Below are 9,562 nucleotides of genomic sequence, written 5' to 3'. Positions count from 1 at the left end.
GATGCACAGAGAACATTAATCATGCTGGTAGTTATTAGTGATGGTCTTTTCTTGTCATTTTGGTCTAATGAGACAACCGATAATCCAAAAACTCCAAAATATATCCTTTGTCCAAAAATGTTTCTTGGACGCTTACAATAACTTGTCAACTAAATTGCTCATACCCACAATGCACACTGGCAACCTCCCTGGCCCGACTTGAACGCTCGCTCGCTGCCGTCTCAGCTCTTCCTGGAGTGATTTAGTAGTTATATGTAATTTATTGTTTACAACTTCATCCTTCACACTAAAAGCTATCGAGCTGCACGGGATGACTGTTACGGTTTATGTTATGTTTGTGAGATGGAAGGCAAGAAGAGATGGTTGGAGACAACAACAAAAAGAAGAAATAAATAGAAGGAGGGGAGACAGACGGACAGAAACACAGACAGACAGATACAACAGATAAAGTGTGGTAGATAGCAATCTGGTATATAGGCTACAGGGGGGGGCAGAGGATGTAAAAGACAAGAAATGATGGAGCAGAAAGCTCAGAGTGCCGAGGGAGAGGGGCTGCAGACGGCAATCTGAGCAGTGTGAATGGTCTCCCTGTTATCCCTCGCTGCCCACACAGACAGCCACACAGCAGCCGTGTGAGCAGGTGCTAACCCCTCCACGCAGCAACCGCAGGGAACAACAGGTGCAGCCACTGTTTCCTCCAGCCTCCCCTTTGGAAGGCAGTCTGACACCCGCCCATCCCTCACACACAGCGGCCCCCAAAGGCCCTCCAGCACCAAAACACCCCACAGCCCATAACGAAAGGGAACCCAATGGATACTTCAATCTGCATTCGGGGAAATGGCGTGAAAACGGCCAGGCTTGAGTAATCCAATTAGAAAATGAATCACGCCGCAAACAAAGTTGGAGCCACTCGACGCAATAAGGCAGAGCAGGCTGCAGGTAAAAGCAATCTGAGAGAGCCTCGGGCGGCACAGCTGCCCACGGGGACATGTAATGAGCTCTATTGATCACACAGGACCCTATTTAATCACACATGCTAAGCCACAAACAGAGCATCTCGTGCACGGGAACCAATTAGATTGGATTGCAGCATAATACAGCCTTCTCACAAAGGGAGTAAATTGACGTCAGATTAGTATGTTGGGGTTGCTATGGAGCACGTTGCTGGAAATGTGTACAATGACAGTCTGTGCGTGTGTGTGTGTGTGTGTGTGTGTGTGTGTGTGTGTGTGTGTGTGTGTGTGTGTGTGTGTGTGTGCGTGTGTGTGTGTGTGTGTGTGTGCGTGTGTGTGTGTGTGTGTTAAATAGAGACATTTTGGAAGGAGAGAGATGTTACCTAACAGTATCTCTGTCCGCTTCGCCAAGAGAATACATTGAGCAATCAGCGACAGATTTCTTCTCTTTACCTCGGCTACACAGAGACTGAAACACCGTTGGGCTCTGAGCTGCCACTAAACCTGTAGTTCTCTATTCCTACTTCATATAAAACAATGGCATTGATTCCCCCTCTTTTTGCCAAGCCTGAGCCACCCAGGATGCAGTTTTAAAACTACCGTGACTCGCTGTAACCTCAAGGCGCTGTACATTACACAGTCGGGAGAACTCTCCCACTCAGTGCTCCTCTGACCTGCGAAGGATCTACGCTCTCGTGGTGTTTAGATGAACTTTAAGTAGCTTTCAAACTTGCTGTATCAACTCCCATTTGCCCTGAAGCAACCGGCCCTCTCTGCATCCGATTATTCACTAATCTGATCATTAAATCAAGTTACGACTAGTGTCAAGAGATTTGAAAGAATGCCAAATTTTTCCCTAAAGACGCTGGCAGCTACAGCATCTTTTGAAGTTCCAGTTTCACGCAGAGTGCAGGTGTTTATCTGGTGGGATTATTTAGTACAAAACACTTGCAAAGGGTGTTGACGTCCGCAGACCTCGGGGCAAAGAGATCAGAGGGCCCCAAGCTGGGCAGGCATCTGCTGGGCGACCTATACCTGCAGAGTGGACCTCAGTGAGTCATTGTGAAGAATCAAGAAAGGTCAGAGGGTCAGGTGTCACACAGGCATGCTTTCTTTACTTCAGGAAGTAGCTCAGACTGTCACATTCAAAATAAACTCCCCTTATGCAAAACATTCTGTGTTGATGTGAGAGAGTTTTGGGAGCCGAACAGGCCTTTCTGACAACTCCTTCCAGATGTTTGAAAAGGGAAAAAGGAGCTAATAGGCGCCGCGAAGCTGACCAGCTTTAGCAAACTCTGCTGTTAATTGTCCACGGTGCCGTAAAATGCTCCCGACAAGATAAATGACGCTTAGCTGGCTGCACCATGTGGACGTGGTTGCTGCATCAGCCACATGCGCCGTGTAATAATGCCTCACAGTTGTTTTCAATGTAAAAAGTCCTTCATAATGCTTTACAGTGGCCATGCATCTTCAGTTTTATGACTCTCTGTCTGCACTGATTCCTCCCCCGAGGTGCAGCCTCTTTTATGCGTCCCTGGTGCACACTGTGTGGTCTTTCACGTGGTTCATTCTTCAGGCTATCCTCCCCGTTCCACTGTTTCACCTTAACGACACCTCTGGCGCTTCCTCATCCTCGTCACCCTCATGAGGGGCATGCATGTTTATGGTACACACATGCATATTCTATGGGTGTATTTGTTGCAGAAGTATGATGTAGTTTTCTCTGGAATAAACCTTCCACTTTGCATGCAGCCGGTCCTCCCGTTTAACTGCCTGGCAAATTGATTGTGAAGTGATATCGCAGCTGTTTCAACTGTGCAAGATAAAGGTGGTTTAATCTTTTACCTTCTGTGATCTCATTTACACTCGCAAAGTGAGAAAATGACCATCCACTTCATGCTTTCAGTAAGGCACTCGCGCCCACAAACAAAACAAAATTAGCATACGAGAAAGTAACCTTTTACTCAAATGCCACCGCAGAGACATGTGCCTTTTTACTTCTTTGCACAAAATGAACGGAAGGTGTACATATTTCTCGGGGAAACTTAGTCTATCCTCTCATGTTTTGCCACTTTTGTTGTCCAACAATCTCAGCCAGCGCCTAAGCCAACGGCGGGCTTTAGTTATGGCAGCTTAGCCAGAGGGATTTGGAGGACTTTTTTTATTGGGAGATAAAGGCGCATCCGAGTCCTTTGTCTCCCAGCTACGCAATATGGTTTTGTTGCTTGATGAAGCTTTGTTTGCGTCTAAGCTTTCCACCTCCTTCATCCTGTCCGCTCCCACTACCCATCCCCTTCTTTGCAACAGGCACATCTTTTAATTCTGGGGGCCCGGTCACAACTGAGGGGAGAGGAACAAAGTGTGGCAGAAACACAATTATACCTGCACGGAGGAGAGAAAGCTGTGTTGTCTCTGCGTCTGGGTGTGTGTGTCCACGGGCAGGTTCTCTGGCATTTTGATTCCTGTGCATAGACCACCTATTGTGAGCCGTGATCCTCTTCGCATTCTTCTGCCAAAAGAGCTATATTTACCGCTGCTGGTGATCACAGCATAGAACATGACGAGAATATGTGGCACCTTTCAGCTTGAGCTTCCTCCTACGTCAGCGCAAGAGAAGCCACCAGCAGGGTATGAAATATATGGTGATGGCCGCCACGTTGAGACATTAGCACAGTTAGTCTTAGTCTTTAAAAAACAGGGCAAGCGAGGAGATGTAGTGTTAAGTGGGAGATAGGAAGCAAGCAAACCAAAAATCAAACAAAAAATGTACATTATCGCCGGCTATCACAATTTATTCAAACAAAGACACCAATTTCCGAGCAGTAATATGAGTCAGATTTTGTAATACATAGGAGACAATCACACTGTAACCTGAAGACACACTTCTGCAGAAGCAACGATTCTTCAGAGAGCCGTCAGGAGAAAAGAGTCCCACTAACACCGCGTGACAAGATAGAATGATAACAAATTCACAGACGGTAAAAAACCCTCCGTCACCGTTGTGTAACTTAGACTGCGTCTTCGATGCCGTCGTACGCATCGGAGTGTGTGTGTGTTCCACTCTGTGCTCATAGTGTGTGTCTGAGTGCGTGCACCGCATACTCATGCGCTCGCCTCCAGCTCGGAGCTGTGCAGTGAATGTATATGTGCTTACTGCAGTCAAACTCTGGTTAGTAACGTTTGCCCTTGCTGCAGCTTTCTACAGCAACGTAAATGTGTGTGTGTGTGTGTGTGTGTGTGTGTGTTGTTTTCACGTGCATTTTTGTCTCAGTGCAGCACCAGAGCATTACCTGTTTTCTAGCCCAAAGTCATTTGTCTTCTGATTGCTTTGCACCTGTATTTCCGAGCTGATATTGTGAGTCCATGTCCGTTTACATACGCTGATAACTCGCTGCATCCATAGGCTGCTGTGTGTCTGTCACCAACAGCAATTTGGCTTTAGGCGGAAGGCCTGATTGGGGAAGAAGTCTGAGGGGAGATGGAGCTCTCTCTGGCTAGACTCCAGCTCTGTCCATCCTATTTTAATTACCTATGGCACTCACCCAGGGGAATATCTCCCTTCTCTCCCTTCTCCGGCATCGTCTCTTTTCATCTCCCTTTTTCCTTGGTTCGCCATCTCACTATCTCTCTCTTGTATCTGTGCCCCCCACCCCACCCCCATACACGCACACACCTAACATCTATGGGTGTTGGGCCTATGCAGAGGTAACCTTAGCATTAGCATATAAATGACCCTGTAGATTGGATAGTATTTTAGGATATTTAACAGCAAAAGACAGATTCCCTTAACTCTGATTAGACCTGCTCCAAGGAGACAGGCAGCCACTTGAGGGAATATCGCCTCCAAGATAAAGACTTGACACAGTGATTCCACTGCTGAAGAGAGCAACTCCGTGTGTGTGTGTGTGTGTGTGTGTGTGTGTGTGTGTGTGTGTGAACAGGTCTGGCTCTCTGATATCCCTGCTCATTTCTCTTCCCTTCCAACACAGCAACCATTTTGCATTTTTTGCAACATTTACCAACAGGGCTGGTAACCATGTGAAAGGAATGGATTGACATTTTGGGAAATATGCTCATTTGTTTTCTTTTCGTTTGCGAACATGCTCATATCCGAGAGTGGTATCAACATCTGACTCTCTGCCAGAAAGCAATTTGCAAAATGTTAAATTATTCCCTTTCACAAGGAAGTTCATCATTCGAGTTATGAGCTAGCAACCCAACACTGTCAGAGCTTTATACTGGTGGGCCAACTATTACACAGCTCTTAAAATGTGGCTCTTTGAAGCCTCTGGATTCTTTACATCCATGTGGATGCTGACATTAGCGCTGCCAAAGCGCTAATATGCTAATACTCCCCCATTAAATACACTTTACTGAAGTGAGTGAGACAATTCCCAAATTCTATCTAGAAATGCAAAGTCAGCAGATTTTCATCTTTTTATAATTTCACTTTTTGGTGGTGAATAAAGAAAATATAGTTTCAAATAAATGACCTAAAAATAAGGTACGACACTGAGGAGCAATCATGAATCCAAGCTCCTTTTAAATAACTCTTAACGACTTTGTCTCTAAGCTTGAGGTTGTTCACCTGAGAGTAATATCTGTTAATTAAACATAATGCGCCTGCTGGTGCTGTTGATGGACAAGCTACGAGAGATTAATGTGTGTGTGAACTTATAACTACTGTTAGAAATGCAAGGGAATCAGTATCCTAGTGAGAAAAACGCTGTGAATCTCTTACAGTTACACTGTGTTCACGCCCTCTCCGTTTTCTGTGGAAACCTGTGTTAAGTCTATGACAGTAATGAAGCATCGGGCTCCTGGAGTCCTGATGTGTGAAGGTGACCCACTTCTCCCAGTTTAGCCCGTGTCTGTGTTTCCCCCCTCAGGCCATCTCCTTTTTATTCCGGGCTTTAACCTGCATACCGTCTTCAAGTTGTAAAGGATTCTATCAAGGCTTCATGTTGATATATCATGAGCTCTTCTTTCACAGTTTCCTGATGCATCTTTTTTTATATAAATCAATGTGTCATAATAATCGGGCGGAGGAAGCCTGCTCCCTTTGAATACTAAAAAAGTTATTTTTGCTTCTTGTTTCCTCATATCTCCAGTAAAGTTTTTCTTTTTAATGGTTTGACATAAAAACAGAACAATGATCATCCAGCTAACTCATTGAGCTCCAGCTAAGATATTACGTCTTTGAAGGGGAAACCCGATGGAAAGGAAGGGGCTCAGCAGTTCACGTCTCCTGTGTGTGGATGTGTCATGAATGCATTGTTGCCTTATCAATGAATATATTCCATTGTTGACATATTGATTTCAAATGAGCTCTGCTCTGTTGCCGTTGTGTGGATAATAATGTGCAGACAAAATGCTTGCAGCTCCCCCATCCCCCTCTATAGCCGAGAGAGACCCCCACCTCCCGATATCCGTGTCCACAAGAATGTAGGTTTGGGATTCGGGTGAAAGCTCAAGTGTATGCATCGGTGTGTGTGTGTGTGTGTGTGTGTGTGTGTGTGTGTGTGTGTATGCTCTCACACATGTATGTGTTAGAGGGCGAACCCGCCCTCCTCGCTTTGGCATCTACTGCAATAGAACATCTCTGCTTAGCTTTGCTATTGGTTGCTACGGTAACAAAGGCATGGAGTGGAGTGGCTGCAGCAGCTAGAGAGAGAGAGGGAAAGAGGGAAAGACAGAGAGGGAGAGAGAGAGAGGGGGGGGGGGATTTTTGCCAGTAGATCCAAACCCAACAGCAGATTTAAAACACCACATCAGATCACACAGTTCAGATATAGTGACGAGCGAAATGTCGACACCGACAGAAAGACGTTTTTCAATTTAACTTGTCCAGTGTCTCACACACAGACACACACACAGACACACACACACACACACACACACACACACAGACACACACACACACACACACACACACACACACACACACACACACACAGACACACACACACACACACACACACACACACACAGACACACACACACACACACACACACACACACACACACACACACACGCACACACACACACACACACACATGCATATGAATGTATTCATCAACGGCTGTTCTGTAGTTGGGTGCAGCGCAGGTCGTGAACCAAGCATCTCATCCTTCAGACCGGCCGCTGAGGCCTTTGGTATTTATGCCTCAGCCTTTTGCTCGTGGTCGGGAGGCGCGGCTGCGTGCGGACGGTGGATGTTGCTCTTTATTCCATCTCTGTTGAGCAGGTGAGAGTGTATTGATCTTGCTCAGCAGGTTTAATAGTTGGCATGCCTTGTGCAAACACGAGCATGTCCAATACACACCAAAGGGGTGCTGGGGCATTTTAGGACAGAATCATGGGTAAATATGAAATAGATATCTTCCATATGTGGACATACTGTAGGGCTGTGCATAATTTCCCAGCATGCTGCTTACCCCCTGTCAGCCGTGGCAGGCGAAACAAGAGCAGGAAAAGACTTCATCAAATGGAGCCCCATCCCAGCGAAGGGGACGGAACATATGGACAAGCTGATAAGAGGTGAAAGCAGGTGATGGTGCTTCTTCAGATGACCTGCTGATTGGTTAATGATGTGAGCGATGGCAGGTGATTTGCTAATGGGTTATTGCCTGATGAGGGTGGATTACACTGCGTCATTACATGCATCCCATGATAACAGTGTCACAGCGTCTAATCCTATCACACCAACATGATCTGACACAAATAGCATAACACCCTTTCTTCTTTCCTCTCGTTCGTCTCGCTTCCCTTTGATTTCCCTGATACCATTCTGTCACCAGCAGTCTGTTCTTTTATAGCTTGATAAGCTGGAAGTCTGCAGCAGGCGGTATCTCTCGTCCTTGTTTTTTTGTCTTTCATCCGTCTCTTCTGTCTTTTCGCTCAGTTTGGGAAAATTCAGACCCCTTGATACGTCAAAGCGCTGCCACGAACCTCTTTTAATTGTCACGGCACTGTCCAGCTGCAGGGCTCTAATATGTTGGCCGTGGCCCAGATCTGATGGTTTATCTGATAGATCAATAACCTTAATCAATACACGCTCTAATGGAGAGGCTGATGATAGGCCACAGGCTTGTTGGTATGTAGCATGTGCATGCGAGGCAGAGAGGGGAACAGAGCGCGAGGAAGGAATGAGGGATGCCCCGCTATGGACCCCGGCTTATCGGTCTCCTTCTTCCTTTACTGGCAGATTTGAGCAGAGTCACTGTGTGTGTGAGCCAGAACCATGCCAGGTTTAAAGACAGGTTTAAACAACAACATATTTTGCTCACAGGTTTTCAACATAGGGAAACTATCTGTGTATGAATTGATCAAGGAGTGCTTGTTGTGGGAATATAATTACCAAGTTGATGGCACATGAGTCCTAGAAATGTAAATTGTTTTCTTACTACTGGGCAACAACAGCATTTTCTTGGTCTATATGTATTAATATTTTGGCAAATTGGCACAAATAACATCTGTAGTAATAACTGAAGCAATGCATATTTTCCTCTTACCTATAGTGCTATTTATCATTCTAGATTGCTTTGGTGTGAGTTGCTTAGTTTTGGAGATATCGGCCTCCATTATAATGAGACTATATGACACTCGGCTTGCACTCGAAGCTCTTAAAAAATAAATTAGACAAGAACTCAACAGAAATGTTTCCAGGAGTCATGACCCAGTTACTCGAGATAAACTTACACAAGATAATCCACAGAAGCAGTAGTATTCCATGATGCAAACCATAAACATTTGATGCCATTTAATCCCATCCATCCATTCTTTCAGTCCACACAAGACAACGGTTTCATTTGAACAAATGTGGATCCTCTCATGAAATGGCCATAATAAAATGAAGCTGACCTCCTGACAGTTCTGGTTCAGGGAATCCCAACGGAGATTAAGATGAAACGTCAGGGCTCTTCTGCTGCTTCTGATGAGGAGGAGGCTTAAAGGTGTCAAACCTGCAATCTCTGGGCGAGTGTTTTCATTTGAGTGGCCCCCGGTGTATAGCCTCGCTGATGTCGTCCAACAGCATGCCACTCAAAACGCACTCACAGTCGGCGGTGTTGGCAACACAGGTGAATGTGCGTATTTATATGAGTATGTGCTGGTTACGTCTGTGTGCCTCAAATAGCAGTTGTCATTGCCGTGGCAACCAGCCCATCATCTACCTCTCTACCTGGCATTTCATCTTTGAAAACAGTTTTTTTTCCCTCCTGTGAGCGGTATAAAGAAAGAGTAGTGACGGGAGGAGGTGGGTGATGGAGGGAGAGAGCAGGAGGCTGAGAGGCAATAAGCGGGGGTTGAGGGAAGCATGGAGCGCGGTAGTATTCAGGTTGATTTGGTGATGTCATTCATTTTTCTCACGTCTTGTTCTTCGATTTCTAACCTGTCTTTTCATTTGTGTTTTCCTCAAACGCTGCCAGGATTTGAGCAGCACTCTCAGCAACCCAAGGAAAAGCCTGAGTTCTCCACCCTTTTTGTTCTCCTCCTGTTTCTTTCCTTTCCTCCTCCTTCCATGTCCTCTCCTCTTTCAAAGTGTTCTCACATCAAACACAGTGTAGCTAAGCCGCAGGCGTTTCTGAGTAAACGCATAGAAGGGCTT

The 9,562-nt window shown here is 45.8% G+C and overlaps 1 protein-coding gene across 1 annotated transcript in view; it reads left to right on the top strand.

Annotated features, from left to right (window-relative positions):
- The window catches only part of LOC311011928 (semaphorin-6B-like), a 27,390-nt gene that overhangs the window by 822 nt on the left and 17,006 nt on the right, over nucleotides 1–9,562 (top strand). The gene's annotated exons all lie outside the window — the stretch shown is intronic.

Source organism: Eutrigla gurnardus, assembly GCF_963514095.1.
Source record: "Eutrigla gurnardus genome assembly, chromosome: 4".
Classification (NCBI taxonomy): domain Eukaryota; kingdom Metazoa; phylum Chordata; class Actinopteri; order Perciformes; family Triglidae; genus Eutrigla; species Eutrigla gurnardus.
The sequence above is the reverse complement of the archived record's forward strand: the minus strand, read 5'-3'. Positions and strand labels throughout refer to the sequence as shown.